The sequence below is a fragment of the Gallus gallus genome, chromosome 10 (assembly GCF_016699485.2).
Source record: "Gallus gallus isolate bGalGal1 chromosome 10, bGalGal1.mat.broiler.GRCg7b, whole genome shotgun sequence".
NCBI classification, from domain to species: Eukaryota; Metazoa; Chordata; class Aves; order Galliformes; family Phasianidae; genus Gallus; species Gallus gallus.
In genome coordinates, this window is record NC_052541.1 from 15,862,465 (window position 1) to 15,875,083 (window position 12,619).

The 12,619-nt window shown below is 51.9% G+C and overlaps 1 long non-coding RNA gene across 1 annotated transcript; it reads right to left on the reverse strand.

The window, feature by feature from the left end:
• Positions 1 to 2,343, reverse strand: LOC101748621. Its single transcript, XR_005862684.2, has 2 exons — positions 2,193 to 2,343; positions 1 to 36 (listed from the first exon to the last, which is right to left on the reverse strand). It is a non-coding gene; the product is annotated as an uncharacterized LOC101748621 (long non-coding RNA).
• Positions 2,344 to 12,619: the final 10,276 nt, after the last annotated feature.

Sequence of the window (12,619 nt, forward strand, 5' to 3'; positions counted from 1 at the left end):
TCAGAAGGAACCACCATTCATTGTTGGATTCAAGCACTGTAAAAAAAAAAAAAAAAAAAAAATTACTGAAATGCGGCCACATCGCGCCCTTCAGATTATTTCCCTTTCCTAGAAAGTATCTCCCAACCTCAGCTCTTTCCCTCCCCCCAACCTAACGCCCCCCCCTTCACCCCCCCCTCCTTGACCACATCTTTCTGCGATTCGTCTTGGAAAAAAAATGCATGTGCTGATGTGATGGAGTCCTTTAAACAACGGGGATGCGAGCGGTGCTCGTGCTGAAACGTTAACCCTGTTTCTGAATTTCCTTCCTCTCCAATAGCTGCTTCTAGTTTACCCTCCCGGATCTCCGATTTAAGCATCCAGGAGCAATGCTGGCTTGTTAGAGACGTATACAGTTGAATTTCATTTCATTTAATTTCGGTGTTGTACTTAAAATGACAATAAATAAAGCCGAGAAGTTGCGTTTTCCTTTTTTTTTTTCTTTTTTTTTTCTTTTTTTTTTTTTCTTTTTCGGAGGGTTTTTTATTCTCCTCCAGAAATTTCATTGAGATGTCTCTGTACTTTGTTTGTCAGTTATCTTTGTTCCTTTTAAATAAAGGGCTTTTAAATGGACTTATTGCTCCCAGCGTGGGTTCTTCTCTCTAAATGTTAGAAAATTGTGCCATCTACCCGCTATTCTAAGTACTGTCACACTCGGAGACCTCCAAGGACCTTCCAGCCCCGACTTCAATACAGCCGTGTCAAAGGGTGCCTAGTAGCGAGAGGAGAAAGGTTGGCGTGGGTTTTACAGATTTCCAGCCTGAATCGCTCTGTGAAGCGCCGAAATGATCTGCAGAGATGCAGTTGGGCTCCTTTGATTGCTGCGTCCCCGGCCCAGGGACTAATGAAGCCGATCTGCCTCTGCCCCATCGCACTTTCTCTGCGGTGCGGAGTTTCCGTGCTCATTTCAGCCCCGAGAAGTGGGGGTGTGCCGGGGGGGGGGTGCGGGGGGAGGCAGCCGTCCTCCTGCCTTGGCTTTTTCTTTTTTTTCTTTTTCTTTTTCTTTTTTTTTTCTCCCTTTGAAATAGACAGATATTTATAGCCGAGGCCTCTAATGATGAAAATATATTGCTGTTAATTGGGGGGGGAGAAAAAATAAGAAAGGGAGCTCTGTGAGGTTGGTTGTGGCGGATCGGCTCGGGGTGCTGCTGGCTGAGCTTCTGAGGGGGAATGAGAGAAATAGAGATGTACACCAACTTTGGAGGCCCTTCCATCTCCATCCAAAGGCTGCGCACAGCCACCCAGCCGTGCCCTTAGCCGGACAGGAGCAGTGGGGCTTTGGGGTTAAAAGCAGATCTCGAAACCTTTCTTGCTTGAGGGCGCACGGCAGAAGTTGGGCAGTTATTTGGTTCTTCTTCCTTTTTTTCCCCCACCGTCCCACCCCACCCCACCAGAAGAGCTCCTAAAATCAGTTCTAACGGATTATCAACGTTCAGGTTGACGCTGAGGCTGCACATCCTCGAACCGATCCGGGGGTGCGGAGGGGATCTGAGCGTCAGAGAGCACTGCTGGGCGGGCGGGGGGGGGGGGGGGGGGGGAACCCCCGGGACGCTGCGGGACTTCGATTTGTTTCGCACCGTTCCAGAAACGGTGTTTTAAGCAACGTACAGTTAGAACTATATCGCTCTTGGGATAAATTCCAAGAAACTCCAATAGGAATCGGTTTCGATCCCGGGATACTTGTTGCTAAAACAGATCTATATCACAAAACCGAAGCGGAGAAGCAGGCAGCCACGGGCAGCTCTGCTCCAGCTGCAGTTTTTCAGCCCCGCTCCCCTGACCAGACAGGCTGTGCAGTCGCTTCTCCGATTTCCCAGCTGGCATTTATTCTCTTCGGAACATCCCGGCACCGCAGAATCCCTTTCTCTCCCTTTTTCTGTGCCTTTCCCGTTTGTTCCTTTTCGGGCTATCGGGGCCGTTTCGCGGTTTGATTCCCCCCCCCACACCACCGCCACCACCACCACCACCACCACCCCCGATTGATTCTTCCCGACGTCATTTTCTCTATAACGGTGAATACTTCTGCTGGTCAGATATTGGAGTTCAAACTTTACCCTCCGCCCCCCACAACCTGCAGGCGACCCTGCCATCCTCCCGTCCTCCTGTCAGGAGAGTCCAAATTGTGACAGCGGCTTCCCCAGCCGCTCCCTAACCTTCATCACGGACTGTTTGCTCACGTTAAGTCCCATCTCCCCACACGCCATTATGCTTTCCTGTGCCCTTGCCACGCCGCGGGGTCGGCCCCCTCTCACGTACGAGGGTTCAGGGACCGCTGCTGTGTGTGACAGCTTTATTTTTCGGGACGAGAAAAGTCGTCCCCGGTTGTGGATGCAATGGAGCCCACCGGCAGGTTTTCCTGCCTCCATAACCTAATCTCAGCCAACAAGTTTCTGCCTTTACTCCTGCAACATTACTAATTAACCACCCCTGGGAATTAAGCGTACATTGACCTAAAATTTCCTGCTCTTGCTGACAGTTGAGCTTTGCCTAAAGAAAAAGAAAGAAGGAAAGAAGGAAAAAAAGAAAGAAAGAAAGAAAGAAAGAAAGAAAGAAAGAAAGAGAGAGAGAGAGAGAGAGAAAGAAAGAAAGAAAGAAAATTGAAATAATAGTAATAATAATAAAAAATAAGGGTGATAATAAAACCTCCGGGTTTTTTATTATTATTATTATTATTATTATTATTATGAGCTGACTTAAAGAAAAAGCCTTAAAAGAGGCATCGGACATCCAGGCGGTTTTTACACCAACTCCGAATTGAGCTCAAAGGAGCGAATGGAAGGGCTGCACCCAGCAAACTTCGCTGGATGTTGCTCAGCTCCGACTCCATCTCTCCCTCCCTGCAGCCAACGGCAGCTCGGACAATAGGAGGAGGTCAGAGCCCGTCCCGCTGCCCGCGTTGTCTGCGGGAACCCGGGCAGAGCTCTGCTACCTTCCTCGGCTTCCTAACAGCGATTCGTTTTATGATGCTCCACGCCTGATAGCCGCCCCCCTCCCCGCTCGGATTTTGCGTTTCCTTTTCTCTTTATGGGCGGCCGATTCATTTTGCACTGTCACTATTTCCAGTTTTGCGGGTTTACTGATGTCTTAGTTAAAAAAAAATAAATAATAATAACAAAGTACCCAAAGATTTCAGTAGCTCCGCTGGCTGCTTTTAAGACAGCAGCTCTCTCCCTCTCTCCTCCGGATGAATCCGTCCAACCCCTTCATCTTCTCACGTTTTATTTCGAGGTTTTGCTGATAATATGACATCCCGGCCGGGCCGGCTGCTCCCAGCCCTCAAAGCTCCATCCCTGCCCCAATACCCCACTCCCAGCCCTACCAACAGCCCCGACCCGCCCGCCCAGCTCCGGGGGATGGGGGATCCCGGCCGGCTGCGCCCCCCCGGCCCCCCGCAGCCCGCAGGCTCCTGCTTGAGGATTATTCTGATTCTTTTTCTTATTGTTGTTATTAGGATGAAACGCGAGATTCAAATTGCTCCCTGTTTGTCTTCGCCACCAGCGTGTTTCAGAGCGATTATCTCATATCTTTCCCCCAGAAGTAAGCTATCCCTCAGCCCTGGGTCAGGCATTGATCTCCCTGCAATGTAACAAACGGCCGGGTTAATTTTCCCTCATTACCATCTCCATAGCTCAGCCTGCACACCCAGGACGGAGCCCTCCGCTCCGTGTGCGGCTCCGGGCGGCCCCGCACGGCCCCACGGCCAACCCCACGCACAGCCCCGGGCTCCGGGACAGCCCCGCTCGGCGCAGCGCAGCACGGTGCAGCATCGCTGCCTTTCTGCGCGTCCCTCACCTCGCCTGACCTCCCCATTTCTTTGTCCCATTTGGGGTTTTTCTATGGGGTTTGCACGATGATGATTATTTTTAAAAACGGTGCTCTGCTCGCTATAAATTACAAGGATTTTTTTTTTCCCCTTACCCCGTTTACTTCTTAATCTTTTTTTTTTTTTCTTGGAGCCTTTTCATTCAGTGGCCGCCAAAGAAAAGGGGGGGTTGGTCAACACCAAAATGGCAAAGTTCAGCTCGGGGAAAAAAAAAAAAGGAAAAAAAAAAAAAGAGAAAAAAAAAAAAAGAACCCTCCAGCTACCTACAAAGGGGCTCAGGGCTTTGTAATGGCAGAAAGAAACAAAAATGAAAAGAAAATTGCAGTTGAGGCTAAAGTGTGAGAGTGTGTTTGTGTGTATGTATATCTGTGTGTATTTTTAAAGGTTTCTTTGAACTGCCTTTGTGCTGAGTAGGCAGAGCTCCTTGCCAATGCTAGTCACGGTTTAAGGAACTTTGAGTTAACCTCTTATATCGAATGAATCTTTTCATTTGGAAACCAATAAATCTCAATCTCTAGCCACCTTTTGTAGAGCAGGCTGGGGCTTACCAAGGCGAGGCTGAAGCTTATAATAAAGAAGAGATAAAGTTTGCCAAAGTTTTTTTTTTTTTTTTTCCCCTTCTTCTTCTCTTGTAAATAAAAGTTTTGGAGATGGCAGCAGTTGGAAGCAATCCGGAGAAGGACTCGGATCTGTGCATTGTTTCACAGTAAGCCTATTTACTTACATAGAGTCTTCAGGGACTCGAACACGAAAATGATTTATAGTTTTCCAACAAGTCATTATTTTGGTCAGTTGTGGAGGGTGGGGTCGTGGAGGAGGGGGGGGGGGATACAGTCTAATAATCAATGTGCGGCTATGGAAAGAGAAAAGGGAGGGATGGGGAGGGGAGCGTTCCGCAGATAAGTAGGGTTAACACTATAAACATTACAGACAATTGAGTTTTCCCATCTGAGCGGGTGTTTGGGGTCTTCACATTTATCAGCCATTGCGGAGAGAGCGCGGGGCTGAACGAGAGAGGGGGAAAACCCATCTCTGGGAGCAGCTCGGAGCCCCTCCTCTGCTTTCCAGTTCGCACTTTTGCATATTGGCTATAATTTCTTTGAAGTACTTTGAAATCCAGCGCCGCGTCTCATCTCTGGATGGGAGATGCGACCGCAAGAATCGATGTTTTGATTTATTTTTCAGTACTTATTTCCCGTCTGCTCTTCCTCTCTCTCTCGCCCTCCCTCTGAATATGCCATGTTTACAGGGGTGTATACATTACATCCATATTATATGTATAATGCCCCCGCAGACGTCTTTTAAAAAATCATTTGCAATTTCTCTTTCGCGGCGGCGCAGTTCACTTCCCAGCCCCTCTCCCTCTCTCCTGCTTCATCTCAAGGCGCTGTCGTCTTCCCTTCTCCAAATCGTTCCCATCCAGGAGTTATTAATTACTCTTACAAGGCGGGAGATTCTTAACTAATAACAAAGTTGTAAATTACCACCTTCCCTCCAATATTTCTCATTTGTCAACCCTGATTGATTTGATTAATATTCCTCCGGCTCAGATCGTTCCGAGCCGCTCCGACGCGACCATCGGCGCAGCGTTACGCACGGGGCCGCCCGGCGGAGCGCAGCGCTGGGAGGGCTCTGTCCGGCCCTGTGCCGCTGTAGGTTCGCTGTTTGCGCCCGGGGGGGTCAACAGAGTCGAGTGGGAAAAGGGTGTCGGGAAATAAACTGAACAAAGCATCGCTGTTAAAAAAATATATCATTAAAAAAGGGGGGGGAGGAAATTTAAAAAAAAAAAAAGAAAGAAAAAGAAAAATACCCACGAATGGTTACCCCCAAATGAGCGTAATGCTGGAGGAGACCCCCCGTGCGCGGCTGCTCCCAGCCCTCTCCGTGCACTCTGCCTGTCACACTGCCCGGAACGGAACCCCGGCACCTCGATTTATGCTTCGTTTGTGGCCTCAGCCGCACAGAAACGATAATAGCGCGTAAATTAACCCCTTGAAATGATAGACAATAAACATGGCTTCAGTCCCCTTTCTCCGCACAGCGAGCGGGGCTGGATTTCTGGTTCAAACCCGTCATATTGGCTTAATTATGAGACTGTAAATAACGGCTCTTAAGGAGAAGGACAAAAAAAGGGAGGGGGGAAAGAGCCCTGGGGGTGACGTTCCGCCCAGGGTCAGAGCCGCACCTCCGCACCCGCGCAGCCCGCACCTATGGGCGCTCCGTGTGGGACAGAGGGGGACGTCTCGGCACTATAGGTGACCCCCGCCCGGATGGCGGCTGCTGTCCTCGCGAAGCCATCGATGGGCGCTCCCTCCTTCACCACTTGAGTTTTAATCTTAATTATATTAAGTGGAGTGCCGGGCTGCCGTGGAATTGAACGTGATGCATGACGGCCGCCTGTTAAGCGATCGATTGCGACTATTGCCTCTTTCCTCCCTATCGATATTCACAATCCGCCTTATCTGCGGCCGAGGGGGGCTGAGGGCCTGGGGGGGGGGGGGAATCTTTTCTTTCTTTTCTTTCTTTCTTTCTTTTTTGGTGGAAATGTAAAAATGAGCGACTCGAGTGAAATAACATTCCGTCCGGTCACCTGCAATTCAATATGCGCACGAGAGACGCCGATGTATATGAGACGATTTTAATTATGATTAGAAGACACACTCGGAACGAGAGAATAGATTCGGAGGGAGGGGAAGGGGGGAGGGCGGCCGGAGGAGCATTAATGAAATCTTTCCCCGCGATACCAAAAGAAACAAGTGGTTGGTACAACGGAGGTGATTTGTCACCGAACTCCAAAAGGGGGGGGGTGGGCGATGGGAGCCGAGCAGCGGTGCTTCCCCCGCTTTGAAGCGGCGCTGACGGGCAGCGCCAGACCACGCCTCGGCGGCCGCTCCCCCCCCCCCCCCCCTCGGCCGTCCCTTCCCCGGCGGAGGGAGCGGAGCGGCCGCGGCCATACGGCACCGGAGCGCTGCTTAGGCCCCGAGGAGATTGTATTTGTGCACACGAAACCTTTTGTTTCGGCCCGCGGATCGCCTGCCTTTTCAAACGCAGCCGAGAAACAGTTCAGGGTCACTGACAATTTCCAGCCCCGGTGGATGGGGCAGGGGTGGGGGGGGGATTGGGGGCGGCGGGAGGAGGTGACCCCGGCCAGCCGCCTCCCGGACAGTTGTCGCCTCCGGTCGCCTCTGGAACCGAGACGGTGGGACGGGGCGGGACCCCTCTCGGCCAGGGCCGGCTCTCGGCTCTCGGCTTTCGGCTCTCGGTCTGTCCCCCCGGCCCCGCTGCCCCGGCCGGAGCCGCCCGCAGCCCCTCCCGCTCCGCCATAGCCGGCTATTTTTCTCAGGCTGTGACTTCCAAGTGGCAGAATCTGTAGGAGTGTGAATCTGTTCTCGTTATGTTTGTCTCTTTCGGTATTTCTGCAAGCTTTTTTTTTTTTTTTTTCCCCTTTCTTTCTTTTCTTTTTTCTTTTTTTTTTTTTTTTCCCTCTCTCTCTCTCTTTTTTTTTTTTCAGTATAAATTAACTCCGACTGCAACCACCAGATTGTTCCGAGGAGACTACCTCCCTAATGACTTCATCTCCAAAAGTTGACTGACACTCTAGCGAACTGCCAACACCTGTTTCCCAGCACCCAGACTCCAGAACCCACCAGACCTCGTAAATTTAGCTTCTCCCTCCTCCCCCCCTCCCCCCCACTTAATAGATGACGTGAATATCTAAAGGGAAGGGGGAAGGGAGGGGGAGATGGAACTAGGTCACATTTGAAACTTTTTATTTTTCATCTCCTCTGAGCGAGATCTGGAGATAAAAGAAAAAAAGCCGGAGGGGGAGGGAGGAGAGCAGGGCTGGGGGCTGCCCGCACAGGAGGGATTTGGGTGTAAAGCTCAGCACTGGCTCCAGCCCTTTTCTCCCTGGGGATGCTCCAGGGCCTTTGGTCCTACCTGACCGCGGTGCTTCCCAGTGTCTTTACCCGTACGAACCTTCCTCTGTCCTCTCCGGGCCGGGACGAGGAGGCAGGGATTGGGGAAACCAGTAAGGAGCCAGAGGGAACTGCCTCGGGATGGGAAAAGGATGAAGACGGCTGAGGGCACCGCACCGTGGCAGAGCTGTACCCGGCCCAGCAGAGAGTACGGGGACAGGGCGGTGGCGATGGCCCGGTCCCTCTGCTCTGACACGGGCCGCACGGCTGCTCCCCACATGCGTTTCAAAAGAAAACAATGATAATAATAATGATATATATTTTTTCTTGTTATAGACTGGTGGGGGAGGGGGCGATTTTTTTTTCCAACTGCATTTTCACCGGATAGAACGGGAAGGGCCGGGAGACCCGAAACTCCCCCATCCCTCCCTGCTCTGCGCAGGTGCCCTTTGGGTGATAACCCTCTTCCCAAACCTTCCCAACATCCTGGGGCCGAGTGGGCCCAGAGTCCAGCGCAGGAGGAGGGCGAGGAAAGGCCCGGGGCACCTCTGCAATGTGCTCCTCTGCATCTCAGGAAGATCCCTCCCCCCCGCCACCCCCCAGTCGCCCCGTTCCCAGCCCGGAGCAGCTGCCCGCACGGTGTGCGTGGCTCTGGGACAGGGGAAGCGTTTTATTCTGATGACAGCATGGCAGCTTCGCATCGGTCTCCATCCCGAAGGGAAAGCTCCGCTTCCCACGGGATCCCACACCCAAAGTTTGGCGTCCTCTAAGGAAGAGCCTCCTGAAATGAATAAGGATCTGAACATAATTAATAGGTGGAATACGCAAAACGTTTGTGGTGTTTAAAAGGCTCGTGGCAGAGCCGCGTGTCTGTGCGAGGTGCTGAGATGTTGCGAGTGCCGGATATTCACGGGGAGGGTTTACGTAGCTTTAAAAAAGGGGGAAAAAAAAAAGAAAAAAGAAAAAAAAAAAAAAGAAAAAGAAAAAGAATCCAGGTTTTCTTTTTCTCACTTCTCGCTCTCCCTCTCTCTAATCCAGGAATCATTAGCAACCCCCTCTGGCTACATGTTTTGCATCAGTGAAACATTATGACATAGTTGTAATACAAACTCCGCTGACTTGCTCTGCATCTTGCGGTAGGAAGTGCAATAGCAATAAAAGCAGTTTAAAAGAAAAGGACTCCGGGCATTAAGTTGTCTCCGAGAAACGCCCTTTTCTGAACCTCAAAGCGAAGGGGCAGAGGGACGAAGGGGGAACTTTGCGGCTCTCGGGACCCTCCGCCCGCACCGGGCAATGGGGATCTCCTCGGGGTTGTTCCCCTCCGCCTTTTCCCTCTGTCTATAATTCTGATCGGGGTTTTGCCGCTTCCCCCCGTCGCCCCACAGCACCCCCGGCACCGGGCTGCTATCTCCCCGTAACGCGAATTGGCCGAAGCATCCTTTGCCCAATTATCTCCCTTCCACCTGTCGCAGCTGTTGGCTTAGATTGTGCCCGGTAGAAATTCTCGCTGGAATTAAAAAATAGAGCGATTTTCCCCCCTCTCTTCTTCTGCTTTCTTTGAAAGAATCCAATCGCGCTCACCCCGGGCGGGGGCCCGGCCGCTGCGTGCGTTTGTACTTCCCCCGTTACTCATTAACTAATATTCGCTACTTTCTGGTAAAGTCAAATGGCTCTTAATAGCTCTTTATATTCTCGGAATAACATGTGGATGCTCTTAATCAATACTTAACAGCACTCCCCGTGCTAAACAACTGCCGTGCGCGCTGCTGGGCAGGAGAGCTCTGTAAGCGGGAGGGAGAAACCACCCCATGGCAGCCCCCGACCCCGCATCCCCGGCCCCGAGCGCAGCAGGACGCGGCCCAGCCCCGCGCTCAGCCCCGCAGCGTGCGCTGCTCTCGCCACGCTCAGCTCGGGGGGGGATCCTCTTTTCTTTTTTCTTCCTTTTTTTTTTTTTTTTAATAATAATTTTTTTCCCGAGGCTCTTCGTAGTACTGACAGTGTTTCGAGACTTTATTATTATTATTATTTAATTTATTTCTTCGCTCATTCTCTCTTTTTATTCCCCCGAGCGATGCGGGAATTTCGAAGTGCCTCAGTTCAGGCTGATAGACGCACGTATATATTTATCCAGCATTTATTTTTGTTTTACTGCGGAGTACAAAGGGTTTAATGACATGAAGGGATTCAGGATAATGTCACAGTTACACGATTTCCGTGCGGCTGCAGAAACGGCTCTGCCCTCTCAGTGCCATTCGAGGAACCAAACCGAAGTGGTTCAGCGCTATTTCATTTTCCAGTGCAGAAATGACGGCGGGCGCTGCCTGCGCGCCTCTGTCATAGCCGTGGAAATGGATCCTTCGTTGTTTTGTTTTGGTTTTTTTTTTTCCCCATTTGTGCGGAACACCCAGGGCGGTTGTAGCTGTTTGTGTTACGGGACACTTCGGAGTTCAACCTCCCTGAAAGGGGAAAGAAAAAAAAAAGGGGGGGGGTGGGGGGGGGGGAAGGGAGGAGGGAGAGAGAGAGAGAGAAAGAAAAAGAAAAGGTTTTACGGGGAGGGCGAGAAAAACTATCTGTTATTTTTTACAGCTTCCGCAAAACACGGAGCTTGTGTTACCCCGCGGGCCGTGAAACCGTACCCGAGGTTTTGCCTTTCCCGCAGGTGCGCGCCGGGCGCTGCGCGGCCCCGCAGCCGCTCCCCGCCGCCGCGGGGCTGCAGTGACGCAGAGCGCAGCGAGGTGGCGCCCGGGGGCGGACGCTGCTGGCGGCGCGGAGCGGAGCGGAGCGGGGCTGCAGCGCGGGGCTGCGCGGGCGCGGAGCGGGAGCGGCTCCCACCTCCGGTCGCTCTCATCGTAACCATCATTCACACCTCTGTTTTATTATTCATTATTATTATTGTTATTTATTTTTAATTCGACGGCCCGGGAACACCTCGCCAAAATGTGTGTCACTCTTTTCCCGCAGCCGCGGATTTTCCGCTGTCCTGCCGTTAGGATCCTCCCTTTTATTTTACCCCCGCGCCCATTTCTTAGCCGGACTGCTCAGCCCGGCCCGAGCAGCGCGGAGCTCGGCTCCCACCCGGGGCGCTTCGGGCACCTCTACTCCGTTCTTATCGGGGCCACCATTATTCCAGCGATCACGCCCACGGCATTAAGGGAAAGCAAACGCAGAGGAACAACCTGTGTCGTTTGTTTAAAATAATTCCTCCTCTCCCACTGCTTTGGCCCCTGAAAGCGCACAGTTGCCGCTGCGCTCCGACTGTGGGTTTATTAATAACCGCGCGGTGTTGGAGGTACTTTGGATCTAAAAACACCACGAAACCCTGAACGCATCCTCAGAACTCCTCCAAAGGTGCTTTCCCAGCACAGCACCAAACCCGAACCGCGGGTCGGTGCGCGGTCGGAGGAGTCCCTGAGCGCCGCGAGTGCTCTCCTTTCGCACTGCGCTACTGGGATTGAGATTTTCAACGTCTCGGAGTCCCTAAAATAGAAAAAAAAATACATTCCAATATTTCCTGGGTCTGTTCTTTCCCTGCAATACCTGCACGATTTCTCTACCTGCTCCCAAACGATCGCCTGAGTTGAGAAAGAAATAACGCCTTCATAGAATAGGGCAAAAGTGCTGAGCGAACTGAAGGGACCCGGGGCATCTCTTCCTATTTTGCTGTATTTTTTCCACGTTTCGAACAGCCGCGATCGGGGAAGGTGCGGAGAGCAGTGAGGCACGGAGTGCTATCCGCGCACGGACACACGCAGCGCCTTCACCCTCCTCTCCCTCCGTCCCCCGACACTTTATCACCTTTTCTGCAACTTTTGGAGCCCCGCGGGTTGATTTGGGTTTTTTTCTGATTGTTTTTAATGCTGGCGTTGGGCACACGGGCTCCCAGCGCAGGTCGGGTCATTAGGAACGGTAACGCGGAGACAAAGAATTACAAACGCGATCTCCGAGTCTCTCTCAATTCATTTCTCCCACCGTTTTATTCGGTTTAAGTGATGAAAAGTGACAGTTCTGAAATAGACAGCTTTTAAAAGTAATGAAGTCAGATGACGCTTTAACCTGTCGATTGCTATAAATCAGCTTTGGAAAAAAAAGATGAATGAACGTTATCGTTCGCCTCCTTCGCTCGGAGTCCGTTCGGTGCCGCGTTCGGTGGGCGCCGTCCCCACCCCGACCCCACCGCTTCTCCCCCTAAAACCGCCCGGTGTCATTGGCACCGCTTTGATCGCGGACCCTCAAAGGGAAAAAGGGATATTTAAACGATCCCCAACATCCAGCTGGGAAAGGGGAGCATCTACTTTTTTTCTTTTCTTTTCTTTTCCATTTCTAGAGGCCTTCGGAGCGCAGCTCTCGCCCCTGCGCTGCTTTTTAAGGCCGAAGTGATCGCAGTACAGCACTCAGCTCTGCCAGCAAGGCACAGGAGCACTGCCAAAATAAACGTGGGCCATTTCCTCTCGTCCACCTTATTAATTTATTACCTGCGGGCTAATAGGCATTAAATTGGGGAGGGGGGGAAGGGAGGAGAAGGAGAAAAGAAAAGAAAAAAAGTAGGAAATAAACCAAGGGAGGGTAAGGTTGGTTATTTTCGTGGGATCAAAGCCACTTCGTTGGCGAACCCGTCCCCTTCAGCGCCCGGGGCGGGTGGGACATCGCCGCTTCCCCCTGTCCCTCCCCGGGTTCGCCCGCAACTCGAAAAAACTCGCAAAGGCAGTAATTAATGCTCCTCTCTAATGAATTATTATGAAGGAATTAATGACGGTGATTACATGTGAGGAGGGTTCGCTCCCGCAGCGTTCCGTGTGCCCCCAAATCCCGCTCCGGAGGACGGGACGGGGCCGCCTGAGGC